Genomic DNA, 13515 nt, shown 5'->3' with positions numbered 1-13515 from the left:
GTGCCAAAAATATTTATCCAATAATTACCATAATAGCTCTTTTTTAAACTCAGCTCAGACCTAAGGGCTGAAACTTAATCTGGTGAATATACTGTGAACAGCATTGGACTAGGGTGTCCAGTGCCAGCGAGGCTGCTACTTCAGGGGCCCCCCACACCCACTGAAGGGCCCCCTTGCCTCAGCCCCCCCTGCAAGCGTACCTTATACTTCCCCATTGTGACAACATTAGTTTGGGTCAGCGAGGCCCACCAGGTTTTTGTTGGTATCCCACCGGCCCAGTTCGACCCTGGTCAGTGGTCAGTAGTGCAAACTCAGCTTTTCACCAGTAATGGCAGCTAGCCATGCATGGACATTTTTGCCCACTTGGCAAGGTCAGCAGATGGGCAGATCTTTGCCAGCTATGGGTATCTAAGTCAAACCAACCTGATGTGACAGCTTGACCCTTAGCCCAAAGGCAGGATTACATAGGGGCGACACTAAGACATTACATTTTCCATCATTCATGTCCTAATATAATGCTTACATTTTCCACAAACCGCCATGATCAATTCTTAACCAACTCATTCCCAATGAGGTTATGGCTGGGAAGGCAGTACTTGTGGCTTCCAACTTGGTCAGGAGTGGTGGAGTTGGCAGACAGTGTGGGTCTACACATATTAAGTTCAGCTTTAGCTTGGACTGCATCATTTGGGACCCTTCGGTTCAGAGCACTTTTAATTACTTTTTTGCCCATGGCCTTTAGGGCAAAAACCAGAAAAGTTTTAAAGGAGAAGGAAAGGCTAATAAAGAGTTACTCTCAAGCTGCAGGCATACCTTCAGTTCTCTCAATAGTGTCCTTAAGTCTCCCCATATTTCTCCCGTTTAGATGATCTGAAGCCAAAAAGGAAGAAAAAACGCTGAGCTCTGTAAAGAAAGTTCCCATAATGCATCGCTCCTGCACCGAGACCAAGACTGGCGTACATGCTCAGTTAGTAAGACTAAGAGTCAGCTTCCTGTTGATTGGCTCAGATCCACATTCCTAAGGGGAGTGAGTTCTTGAGGAAGGGGGGGAGCAGGAGAGGGGAGAGAGCAGAGAGTTGCGTGTCTCTGGCACAGGAATTACAGACAGAAGAAATCTTTTGACAGGGAATTCAGTGCTTATGGCTGTATTTACATAGACCTTTCTGATAAAGCTTACTTAGTTTTTACCTTTCTTTCTCCTTTAAAACATCCAAGTAATAATTTGCAAGAGCAAACAGAGCTTATTGTTAAGGCAGCTATACGTAAAGACGGGCTTTGCTGCTGGATAGTATCTAATTTGGTCATCTGCATAAAATGCTCCAAGAGTATCGATCTGCCCATTCACAATAATAAATGCATCTGATCCAAAGTGTGAAGGAGCTGCTGCCCCTCCAACATCAGGATCTGCCACCGCTCCTTATACACTCCAGTTAAATCTTCTTAAAAAGCCTTTATTTGGACATTAGCTACAGTATAACTCAGACAGCAGCAACAGTTCAGACCACCTGGTCAAAAGACCAGGTGGTCTGTATCATTGCTGCTGTCAGTCATAGCCAATGTCCATTTAAAAGCTTTTTAAGAAGATGTAGTTGGAATGCTGTCTACTGCAAACATTTTTTAAAGACCTGTGTGGCGTGCACCAAATCCTGATATTATTAGCTGGGTGAGTGCTGCTATTGAATATAAAGGTGCCCCATACACTCTGAGATATTTGGTTGATCTGGAAAGCAAGGGGGACATAAAAATGACATCTGTGCGTTTTATACATTTTTTCCACCTCAAAAATCCATGCTTTTTGTCTAGCAAAAAAAATCCACATGGTACAATTCTAGTACAGACTAGAATTTTGCCACAAAACAGTATCAGGCAGAAGGTTTATTCAACCTTAATAATTACAATATGTGTCAGCTTGGCCAAACGGACCAGCTATATCGAGGATCCCCAACCTTTTTTACTTGTGAGACACACTCAGATGGAAAAAGTGTTGGGGTAAAAAGGTGGATGGAAAAGTGTTGGGGAAAAGCATGAAAAAAGGTTATTGGGGGATGCTAAAGAAGGGCTGTGATTGGCTATTTGGTAGCCCCATGTGACTACTGGCCTACAGGAGGTCTGCTTGGAGTAAAACTGTGTCTCTGTGCTTCCAAAACTTGACTTCAAGTCAGAAATTTAAAATTGGGCACCCACTTTGAGGCCACAGGGAGCAACATCCAAGGGGTTCGGGAGCAACATGTTGCTTATGAGCCACTGGTTTGGGATCACTGAACTATATATGCAACACATGGCGCTGCCTCTTTTCATACAAAACACATTCTAGTGCAGATTCACAAAATTTTTCTGCAAAAATTTTGATACCAAACTGTACAAGGCGAAAATGTTTGTTCATCCTTAATTATCACAATATGCGGCAAAGTGACCAAACTAACCAATTATATACAATATGTATGTGTCTATGGCAGTGTTCCCCAACCAGTGGCTCATGAGTAACATGTTGCTCCCCAATCCCTTGATTGTTGCTCCCGTGGCCTCAAAGCAAGTGCTCATTTTTGAATTTTTGGCAAGGAGGCAAGTCTTGGCTGCATAAAAACCAAGTATAATGCCAAACAGAGCCTTCTGTAGGCTGCCAGTCCACATAGGGGCTATTAAATGCCAATTATAGCTCTTATTTGCACCCCCAGGAACATTTTTCATGCTTGTGTTGCTCCCCAACACTTTTTTCATTTGAACGTGGTGGGAATAAAAGGTTGGGGATCCCTGGTCTAAGGCAACCTGTGCAAGGGACACATAAAAATGTCATGTGTGTGTTTTATACATTTTTTTCCAGTGGAAAAACCCATGCTTTTTGCCACAAAACAGTATCAGGCAGAAAGTTTGCTCTTTCCTGATGATCACAATATCAGACAACTGACCAACTATATACAATATATATGCATTTAGGCACCCCTTTAGCTAGTCACGTGCTTCCGGGTGGTATTTGCAGGGGGTACTAACACCATAATGAATGGTTTCGGTGCTCATCTTTACGTTTCATTCATGTTTGGTTTTGAAGGAAAATGCCACTACACATAGTGCAATCTGATGTATTGGGATTTATTTAAACAAACTTGGATTCAGCAACGTTTTTGCCAGCTGACAGTTTGCAAAACAAATCTGCAGATTGGCAGCACTATGTGCACTCCATTCCAAATCCATTGCTAGTTTTCAGATAATGAATTACAGATGCTACGTGGCAACATTGGGCATATTTGTTTTGCAAATCTGTAAATTAGTTTAGTTTTCTACATGATGCAAAGAATGGGGGATATTAAGGGCAAAGATGATGTTTTTCACTGGATAAGCGTGACAAATGTGCAAACAGATGGCATTATTTATTACTATAGAAATATTTTATTTTGTGTAATAAAATCAGGAATTTCAAGGGAAAACTAAAAATTTGGACACATAGGGGCCCATTTATCAATGTGTGATTGGTTACAAATAGAAAAAAATCATATTTGTTCTAACTTTTAGAACTGTGCCTATTTTCCACAACTTTTTCGTTCTTTGCGACAATCAGACGGTCAGCAAATGGCCCCCTTAGAGTGGAATAAAATCTCTAGTCCATATTTTTATTTAACTGGGGATTAATTTAGACTTTTTCTATTCTGGGCACCTGTATACAAGTGTCACCTGGTTGTCCCCTGAGACTGGAGGAAAGGAGGCCTAAGTGTCAGATAAGGAAAGAGTCTGGTGAAACCATAACATTATAGTTGTGGAATTCCACACCAGGGAAACAGCTGATTTTATAGATAAGTTTGGGCTCTAGGGTATAGGTGGGCTCTAGGAGTCTGTGGGCTGGATTTACCAAAGACTTGAAAAAATAAAAATCACCTGGCCAAATTTTTTGGCTATTTTTAACTCGTATTCACACACTGAGTGAAAATTCAATTCGAATTGTCAGCTGAATTCTCAGAAAGCAAGGAAATTGGTTGCTTTAGATACATTAGACTGCACTGACTCCAACTGGAGTAATGAAGACATTTTGAGTTCTTTATATATTTTTTGCCTTCTTCTGGGTCAACCAGAACTTACATTAGGGATGAATTCTTTTAGCAAAGGGGTTGAACCTGGTGTGAGATGTTTTACCATGCATGTTTGAATTGTTTTACTGCATAAGTCTCAACCATTTCTGCTAGAAGTCTACCCTTTCTACAGAGATCCTTCCACATAATTAACGTTCCGGTGCCAGAACTAAAATGCACTTGTGGAAAGATTCTGCACAAGGAGACTGTAAGAGAAAGTTAGTTGTGAAGCCAACTGTGAACTATCTTAGGCTGCACGCTTTATCATAGAATAAAGGTATGGAAACCTTACAGTCTATCCAAGGGCCACCTTTTCAGCTCAGAGACCCCCAGAGTGATCCATTTCCCATCATAAAGTTATGACTGTGGTTCCATGGAAAACAAAGTACAGGTACAGTACCCTTGTTATCCAGAATGCTTGGGACCTGGGGTTTTCTGGATAAGGGATCTTTCCATAATTAGGATCTCCATAACTTAAGTCTGCTAAAAATCATTTAAATATTGAATAAACCCAATAGGACTGTTCTGCCCCCAATAAGGGGTAATTATATCTTAGTTGGGATCAAGTACAGGTACTGTTTTATTATTACAGAGAAAAGGGAATCATTTAACCATTAAATAAACCCAATAGGATTGTTCTGCCCCCAATAAGGGGTAATTATATCTTAGTTGGGATCAAGTACAGGTACTGTTTTATTATTACAGAGAAAAGGGAATCATTTAACCATGAAATAAACCCAATAGGGCTGTTCTGCCCCAATAAGGGGTAATTATATCTTAGTTGGGATCAATTACAGGTACTGTTTTATTATTACAGGGAAAAGGGAATCATTTAACCATTACATAAACCCAATTGGGCTGTTCTGCCCCCAATAAGGGGTAATTATATCTTAGTTGGGATCAAGTACAGGTACTGTTTTATTATTACAGAGAAAAGGGAATCATTTAACCATGAAATAAACCCAATAGGGCTGTTCTGCCCCCAATAAGGGGTAATTATATCTTAGTTGGGATCAAGTACAGGTACTGTTTTATTATTACAGAGAAAAAGGAATCATTTAACCATTAAATAAACCCAATTGGGCTGTTCTGCCCCCAATAAGGGGTAATTATATCTTAGTTGGGATCAAGTACAGGTACTGTTTTATTATTACAGAGAAAAGGGAATCATTTAACCATTAAATAAACCCAATAGGGCTGTTCTGCCCCCAATAAGGGGTAATTATATCTTAGTTGGGATCAAGTACAGGTACTGTTTTATTATTACAGAGAAAAGGGAATCATTTAACCATGAAATAAACCCAATAGGGCTGTTCTGCCCCCAATAAGGGGTAATTATATCTTAGTTGGGATCAAGTACAGGTACTGTTTTATTATTACAGAGAAAAGGGAAATCATTTTGAAAAATTAGAATTATTTGCTTATAATGGAGTCTATGGGAGATGGCCTTTCCGTAATTTGGAGCTTTCTGGATAATGGGTTTCCGTATAAGGGATCCCATACCTGTACTTAAACCAAAGACAAGAAAAATGAAAGTTTGAGGAGGCTTAGCCTCCCCAGTAATAATCTAACTGCCATTGGTAGCCTTCCCAAACATGAATATACTCTCCTCAACTGGCTTAAACCACAGATCTTATCCCTGCCGCTACCAGTGTTTTTGTGAAACTGCAACATCCAATCCCTTCTTTTGGCTCTTGGGAGACAATATCAACTCATATAAATATTGAAATGATCTATAGATTCTTTTACAGTATAATAATAATGAATCTGGCCAAGGGGGACTGTCTTAAAGGTGGGGGCCCATTACTAAGGCTAAGGCAATCATATATTAAACATGCATTCTAATTACACTGAATTCCTGAGCACAAGGGGGAACAAGAACTTGACTGAGCCACAAACACATTCTTCATTTATTTTTCTTTGCACCCAGATTGGGCTTCCCTTGGTTTGGCACCCTAGGTGTGACTGGGTTTGTAGGCTATTGCTGTCCCACCAAAGCACGGCCAGTCCCTTTGAAGGTTACAACAGATGCACCAGGATGTGCTTTCCCCACATTCGCTTCCTCTCCTGACACCTCTAGTGAGAAGGCGGAAAGCAGTGCTTGGGAGGAAACGTTACACTCGCGGTCATATAAATGCTTCTATACACTTTTATATTGTAAATAGAGGCACATTATTGTTGTGCTACATACATTTGAATGATACATGACCAGCACTTATTATAATAGATGGCATCACTAGGCACATAAGGATAAAGGCCACAGGTTATTATTGGTTCTTATGTGATTTATATATATGTAGTGATGGGCGAATTCACGGCGAATTTCCGCGTTTCACCATTGGCGGATTGTTTCGTGAAACGGTTGAAAAAATTTGCAGCAGAAAAATTTGCCGCACGTCCAAAAATTGTTGCCAGCATCAAAAAAGAATAGTCGCGGGCGTCAAAAGAATAGCCGTGCAACAAAATAATAGCTGCGGGCAACAAAAGAATAGCCGTGCAACAAAATAATAGCCACGGGCAACAAAAGAATAGACGTGCGACAAAATAATAGCCGCGGGCGACAAAAGAATAGCCGTGCAACAAAATATTAGCCGAGGGCAACAAAAGAATAGCCGTGCGACAAAATAATAGCCGCACGACAAAATAATAGCTGTGGGCGACAAAAGAATAGCCGCGGGCGACAATTTTTTTTGCCGCACGACATTTTTGCTGTTTCGCGAATTTTCCGCCGATTCGCGGATCTTTTGAAAGATTTGCAAATTTTTCGGCGAAGCGAAACGGAACAGATTCGCTCATCACTATATATATGTATATACTGTGTATATAATACACAAGAGCCATGAATATCCTGTAAACTATATCCTCTTCTGTATGTACAGTGCTTGTGTCATCAGTTATAATTGGCGCTTAGTGATGTAATTTCTGTCACGTGACTTGTGTATTATAATAAATAATAATATTGTAAAATATGAGGATATTAGAAGTCACCTTGGAGTTCCATGACCTGTACATAAGCACAAGACTGAAGGCTTTATAAACGCTGCTTAGTGATTTCATCAGTTATAATCGGAGATTTAGGATGTAATGTCTGTCACATGACTCACTGAAACTTGTGTATTATAATAAATACAGTACCCCCTGTTGTAAAATATGAGGATATTAAAAGTCACCTCGGAGTTCCATGACCTGTATACAATCAGCCCTTTAACCTTCAGCCTCATATCTTTATACGGTCATGGAACTCCTCAGTGACTTATAATATCCTTATATTTTACAATAGGGGGTACATTATTCACTATATAGTACTAGGACCACTGACCTAATACAGGTATGGGACCTGTTATACAGAATGCCCGAGACCTGGGGTTTTCGGGATAAGGGGTTTTTCCATAGTTTGGATCTCCATACCTTAAGTCTACCATAAAATCATTTAACCATGAAATAAACCCAATAGGGCTGTTCTGCCCCCAATAAGGGGTAATTATATCTTAGTTGGGATCAAGTACAGGTACTGTTTTATTATTACAGAGAAAAGGGAATCATTTAACCATGAAATAAACCCAATAGGGCTGTTCTGCCCCCAATAAGGGGTAATTATATCTTAGTTGGGATCAAGTACAGGTACTGTTTTATTATTACAGAGAAAAGGGAATCATTTAACCATGAAATAAACCCAATAGGGCTGTTCTGCCCCCAATAAGGGGTAATTATATCTTAGTTGGGATCAAGTACAGGTACTGTTTTATTATTACAGAGAAAAGGGAATCATTTAACCATGAAATAAACCCAATAGGGCTGTTCTGCCCCCAATAAGGGGTAATTATATCTTAGTTGGGATCAAGTACAGGTACTGTTTTATTATTACAGAGAAAAGGGAATCATTTAACCATTAAATAAACCCAATAGGGCTGTTCTGCCCCCAATAAGGGGTAATTATATCTAGGTTGGGATCAAGTACAGGTACTGTTTTATTATTACAGAGAAAAGGGAATCATTTAACCATTAAATAAACCCAATAGGACTGTTCTGCCCCAATAAGGGGTAATTATATCTTAGTTGGGATCAAGGACAGGTTTGGTTTTATTATTATTACAGGGAAAAAGGGAATCATTTTTAAAAATTAGAATTATTTTCTTATAATTAAGTCTATGGGAGATGGCCTTTCCATAATTCGGAACTTTCTGGATAACGAGTTTCCGGATAAGGGATCCCATACCTGTACCTGTATTTCCAAAGTAAATTGTGCCTTGAAATTATTTTTCTGTGTGACCCCTTCTAGATATTCCGCTGGGTTGTCTTGTGCAGAAGCCCACGCAGGCAGCAATATGACTGGGCAATTCAGCAGTTCTTGGCTAATTTGCCCTTCCATTGTTACATCCCCTTTAATAGCAGCTGTTATTTTTTGATCTGCAAGTTATTCCCATTGGTGCAAATCTTAATGGGATCCAGTTCAGTTTTACCCCTGCACAGGGAAGCCTTAAGTGATGATATAGCTCCATACTGCTGAGTTAGCAGGGACTTCCACCCCAGTGCACCCCAATTATTATCCCACGTGTCACCTGGGCTGCCTGGGGGGTGGACCCTGGTAACAGTTAGAATGGGGCCCCACATGGAAACAAAATGCCCTGCAAACACGGCTACACCCCCAGCCCAGCCACTTTCCATTGTTCCATGATCCACCCAAACCCGGCCCCCTGCCCCTCCACATTTTCTTTGGGGGCCCTTATACTGCTAAGTTAGCTGGCCCTTCCACACTGGTGGGCCTGTTATTAGCCTACTGGTCCCCCTTTCTGGTAAACCCTGCCAAGAATTAGAATAAGGCCCCCAATAAAAACAGAATGCCCTGCACACACATGGCTACACCCCCAGTCACGTTCCATTGTGCCAGAACCCTGCTCATGATCCTCCCAAACCCGTTCCACTCCTCTACAAGCTCCGCCCATTCCACCCAAACCCAGCCCACTCTTATACAAGCCCTGCCCCTTCACAGCCTGCACATTGTATATCTGTGTGTCAGTGTGCCACAGGGCCCCTGACTGGAGTACACCCTATACTCCCCTGATGGCAATCCTGCCCCTGCATTATAAGCCCTATTTAAATCACATTCCTATCATTGCCTTTAGTAGTGTAGGCCCTCACTATTTATATAGAGTAGAACTGACCAACCTATTTCCCTCCATCTTGTAGAACTAGACCACCCCCAACAGCCTTGGTCTATGAAAAAATGAAGCTGAACACGGCATTCTGTGGAGGCAGTATCCCATTAAAGGAAAACTATACCCCCAGAATGAATACTTAACCAACAGATAGTTTATATCATATTAAGTGACCTATTAAAGAATCTTAACAAACTGGAATATATATATCAGTAAATATTATCCGCTGCCTCTGTCTCTATAAAACTAACTTAAACACATCTAAAGGGATGGTTAACTTTTAGTATGTTATAGAATGGCCTTAGTTACCCTGTTACCCTGTTAGTTACCCTGACCTTATGTCTCACCCCTCCCTTTTAGAATGTAAGCTCTTGCGAGCAGGGCCCTCCCCCTAGTGTCATCAATCCTCATCCAATGTAACTGCAAACCATTTTTGTGAATTGTTTATATGTACATATTAACTGTTGTATCTTTTGTACCCCTCTATTCTGTAAAGCGCTGGGTAAACTGATGGCGCCATATAAATACAGGTATCGGACCCCTTATCCGGAAACCCATTATCCAGAAAGCTCCGAATTACGGAAAGCCCGTCTCCCATAGACTCCATTTAATCAAACAATTCAGAATTTTAAAAAGGATTTTTCTTTTTCTCTGTAGTAAGAAAACAGTACCTTGTAATTGATCCCAATTAAGATATAATTAATCCTTATTGGATGCAAAACAATCCTGTTGGGTTTAATTAATGTTTTATTGATTTTTTAGTAGACTTAAGGTATGGAGATCCAAATTACGGAAAGACCCCTTATCCGGAATACCCTTGGTCCCAAGCATTCTGGATAATAGGTCCTATACCTGTAATAATAATAATAATAATAATAATAATAAAATGGCCTATTCCTAGCAACTTTGCAATTGGTCTTCCTAATTCATTTTTTTTTTTTTGTTCTTGAATAATTTGCCTTTCTCTTCTGCCTCTTTCCAGCTTTCAGATGGGGGTCACTGACCCCGTTTTATTACTATTGTAATTTTTATTTCTTATTTTTCCATGCAGGCCCCTTAACTATTCATATTCCCATCTCTTGTTTAAACCGCTACCTGGTTGCTAGGGTAAATAGCAACCCCATAGCTGCTGAACTACCAAATGGAGAGCTGCTGAATAAAAAGCTAAATAGCTGAAAACCCATTAATTGCAAATTGTCTCAGAATATCAATGTCTGCATCATATTAAAAGTTAATTCAAAGGTGAACTACCCCTTTAAGCTAACTGATCTGTTTCTATTTAGGGTTACCCAGTGGCACATACTATTAAAGAAAAGTAGATTTTTATGAAAATGGTTTATTTAGATGAAGCCGGGTTTCACATATGAGCTGTTTATGTGATATATTTTTATCGAGAGCCACATTGATGTTTATAGTAGCTTTAATAACAAAGATATATGGTGCAGTGGAGGATTCTATCTGTTTAATGTAAGGGGCTTGTTTCCCTTTAATATAAAACTCTCCATTTCAGATAAAATGCTGACTGTCAGATTCCCCCCCCCCCCCCCACAATATTTCCCTTTTCACCCTTCAATCAGCCTGCCACTTAAAATGTAAATATTGTGGCGAGTCAGTAATTCTGCCTTTCCCAGACAATCGGAATCTCTTTATTGCACGTTCCCACATTTTATTGACTCTGACTTAACCTTTCGCTGAGGGCCCCGGCGCAGGAGCGGCACTTGCAGCGTCAGCGCTTCTCATTACAGAGCTGGAATTGGAGATGTTTCTCCAGACAATCTCTCATTCCTATAACCCCATGGCAGGATAGAATGGCTTTCCAACAGGCCATATACCTTGCACTAAGGATTTCCCATCAGTGTACCGTAGAACAATGAAAGCTGAGGCAAGACCATGTCATTCTGCACACTACATTTCCCAGAAGCCTCCAGGGATTCTATGAGCCAGATGTTTTGCATACAAGCCCCTCCACTGAGCCCTTGCTTTACACTTCTGAGCCCCTCAGTCACCCCTAGTATCACCCTGCAGCAGTGCCCTTAGGGTTGCCACCTTTCCTGGCTACTTACTCCGGGCAGGGGGCGGGTGGTGACATCACAGCGGGCAGGCATGACATCACGAGGACGGGCTGGTGACATCATGGGGGCTTTGATGTGGCGATTGGTGATTGGCTAGTCGTTGTGTCAATCTCAGCGAATCCTGCCTGGTTTTTCTTAACGTGGAAAACTGGGCAGGCCGGTTTTCAGAAGGGTTGTCTGGGTCAAAACCAGAGAGGTGACAACCCTAGGCCCTGTTTGTGCACAGATCCCTGCAGTATTAAAGGTGGTCAAGCACCGGCCAACCCTGCAATGTATATTACTGCTATCGACCCATGGGTCAAACAGGTGGTGGATACCATAGGTCTGGCCATAAATGTGGACAGGGTTGGACTGGGCTGGTAGGACATTGGGGAAAAAACCCAGGACCCCCCCCAACCCTGACCTGCTCCCCATCTGAAACCCTGGGTGCCATTCAACCTTGCCCGCAGCCACCACGTCCGCAAGGGAGAATACATGGTATATGGGTGGAGTTGCGTTGGGTAGACCTCACGACTGGGGAACCAAATCCGAATTGTTAAATTACGTAACTTTGTAACTTTGTCACACAAACACAAAAGTTGAACATTTTTTACAGCGCAGTTCTCTTTAACTAGGATACCGATTTGGTTCGTTATTTGGCCAAATATTTCAGGAAGGATTCTGGGTTCAGTCGAATCCCAAAATAGTGACTTTGGTGCATCCCTAATATTTATAAAGTTTGTCCAATTGGTACCTCTTGGGGTAAATAAGCTTGGATTGCCCCCCCGCACTGCTGAGTTATCTCTATATATTTCAGAGTGCATTTTCAGACCATTTATATTCATGGGAAATTTGCAGCTGCCTGTTTACAAGAACTACCGTCGGCGAGGTCCTTCATAAATATGCAAAGGTTCCTGCACAATGTGTCATTTTGTTTCATAAATAATAGCAAAGCCGGTGAATTGAGTTCCTGCCCACAACTTTTATGATATGAGCGAGAAGGAATTTAAAACCGCAGCTGATTGCTCCTCTATAGTCAGAGCCCCATACGCTGCGGATATTTCAATTCTACCCTGGGGCGGGGGGGGGGGGGGGAAGATCCACATTAAGCTCAGCGCAGAGTAGAAAGGTCATAAAAGTCAGGGGTTTGCTTTGTTTTAAATTTACACTTTATTCTGCAAGGGTCCTTTAGAATATTTATCTTTAGAATATCTATCAATATCTTTCCCAAGCTCTAGGTCAAGGGTTCCCAACTGATCCAGATACACTCCCCACAGATTTCCCTCCCGCGATCTCACTAATGGTAAGTATAATGTATACGCACTCAGGGGGGAGGGGTGTGTGAGTGGTGGGGGCCCCTAGTGGGGTGTGGGGGCCCAGGTAAGTAGGAAGGTTGGACGGCACTTCCCAGGCCAGGTAAGTAGGAAGGTTGGACGGCACTTCCCAGGCCAGGTAAGTAGGAAGGTTGGACGGCACTTCCCAGGCCAGGTAAGTAGGAAGGTTGGACGGCACTTCCCAGGCCAGGTAAGTAGGAAGGTTGGACGGCACTTCCCAGGCCAGGTAAGTAGGAAGGTTGGACGGCACTTCCCAGGCCAGGTAAGTAGGAAGGTTGGACGGCACTTCCCAGGCCAGGTAAGTAGGAAGGTTGGACGGCACTTCCCAGGCCAGGTAAGTAGGAAGATTGGACGGCACTTCCCAGGCCGGGTAAGTAGGAAGGTTGGACGGCACTTCCCAGGCCGGGTAAGTAGGAAGGTTGGACGGCACTTCCCAGGCCGGGTAAGTAGGAAGGTTGGACGGCACTTCCCAGGCCAGGTAAGTAGGAAGGTTGGACGGCACTTCCCAGGCCGGGTAAGTAGGAAGGTTGGACGGCACTTCCCAGGCCGGGTAAGTAGGAAGGTTGGACGGCACTTCCCAGGCCGGGGAAGGAGGAAGGTTGGACGGCACTTCCCAGGCCAGGTAAGTAGGAAGGTTGGACGGCACTTCCCAGGCCAGGTAAGTAGGAAGATTGGACGGCACTTCCCAGGCCAGGTAAGTAGGAAGGTTGGACAGCACTTCCCAGGCCAGGTAAGTAGGAAGGTTGGACGGCACTTCCCAGGCCAGGTAAGTAGGAAGGTTGGACGGCACTTCCCAGGCCGGGTAAGTAGGAAGGTTGGACGGCACTTCCCAGGCCGGGTAAGTAGGAAGGTTGGACGGCACTTCCCAGGCCGGGGAAGGAGGAAGGTTGGACGGCACTTCCCAGGCCAGGTAAGT

The sequence above is a fragment of the Xenopus tropicalis genome, chromosome 5, assembly GCF_000004195.4.
Source record: "Xenopus tropicalis strain Nigerian chromosome 5, UCB_Xtro_10.0, whole genome shotgun sequence".
Lineage (NCBI taxonomy): Eukaryota > Metazoa > Chordata > Amphibia > Anura > Pipidae > Xenopus > Xenopus tropicalis.
The sequence above is the reverse complement of the archived record's forward strand: the minus strand, read 5'-3'. Positions refer to the sequence as shown.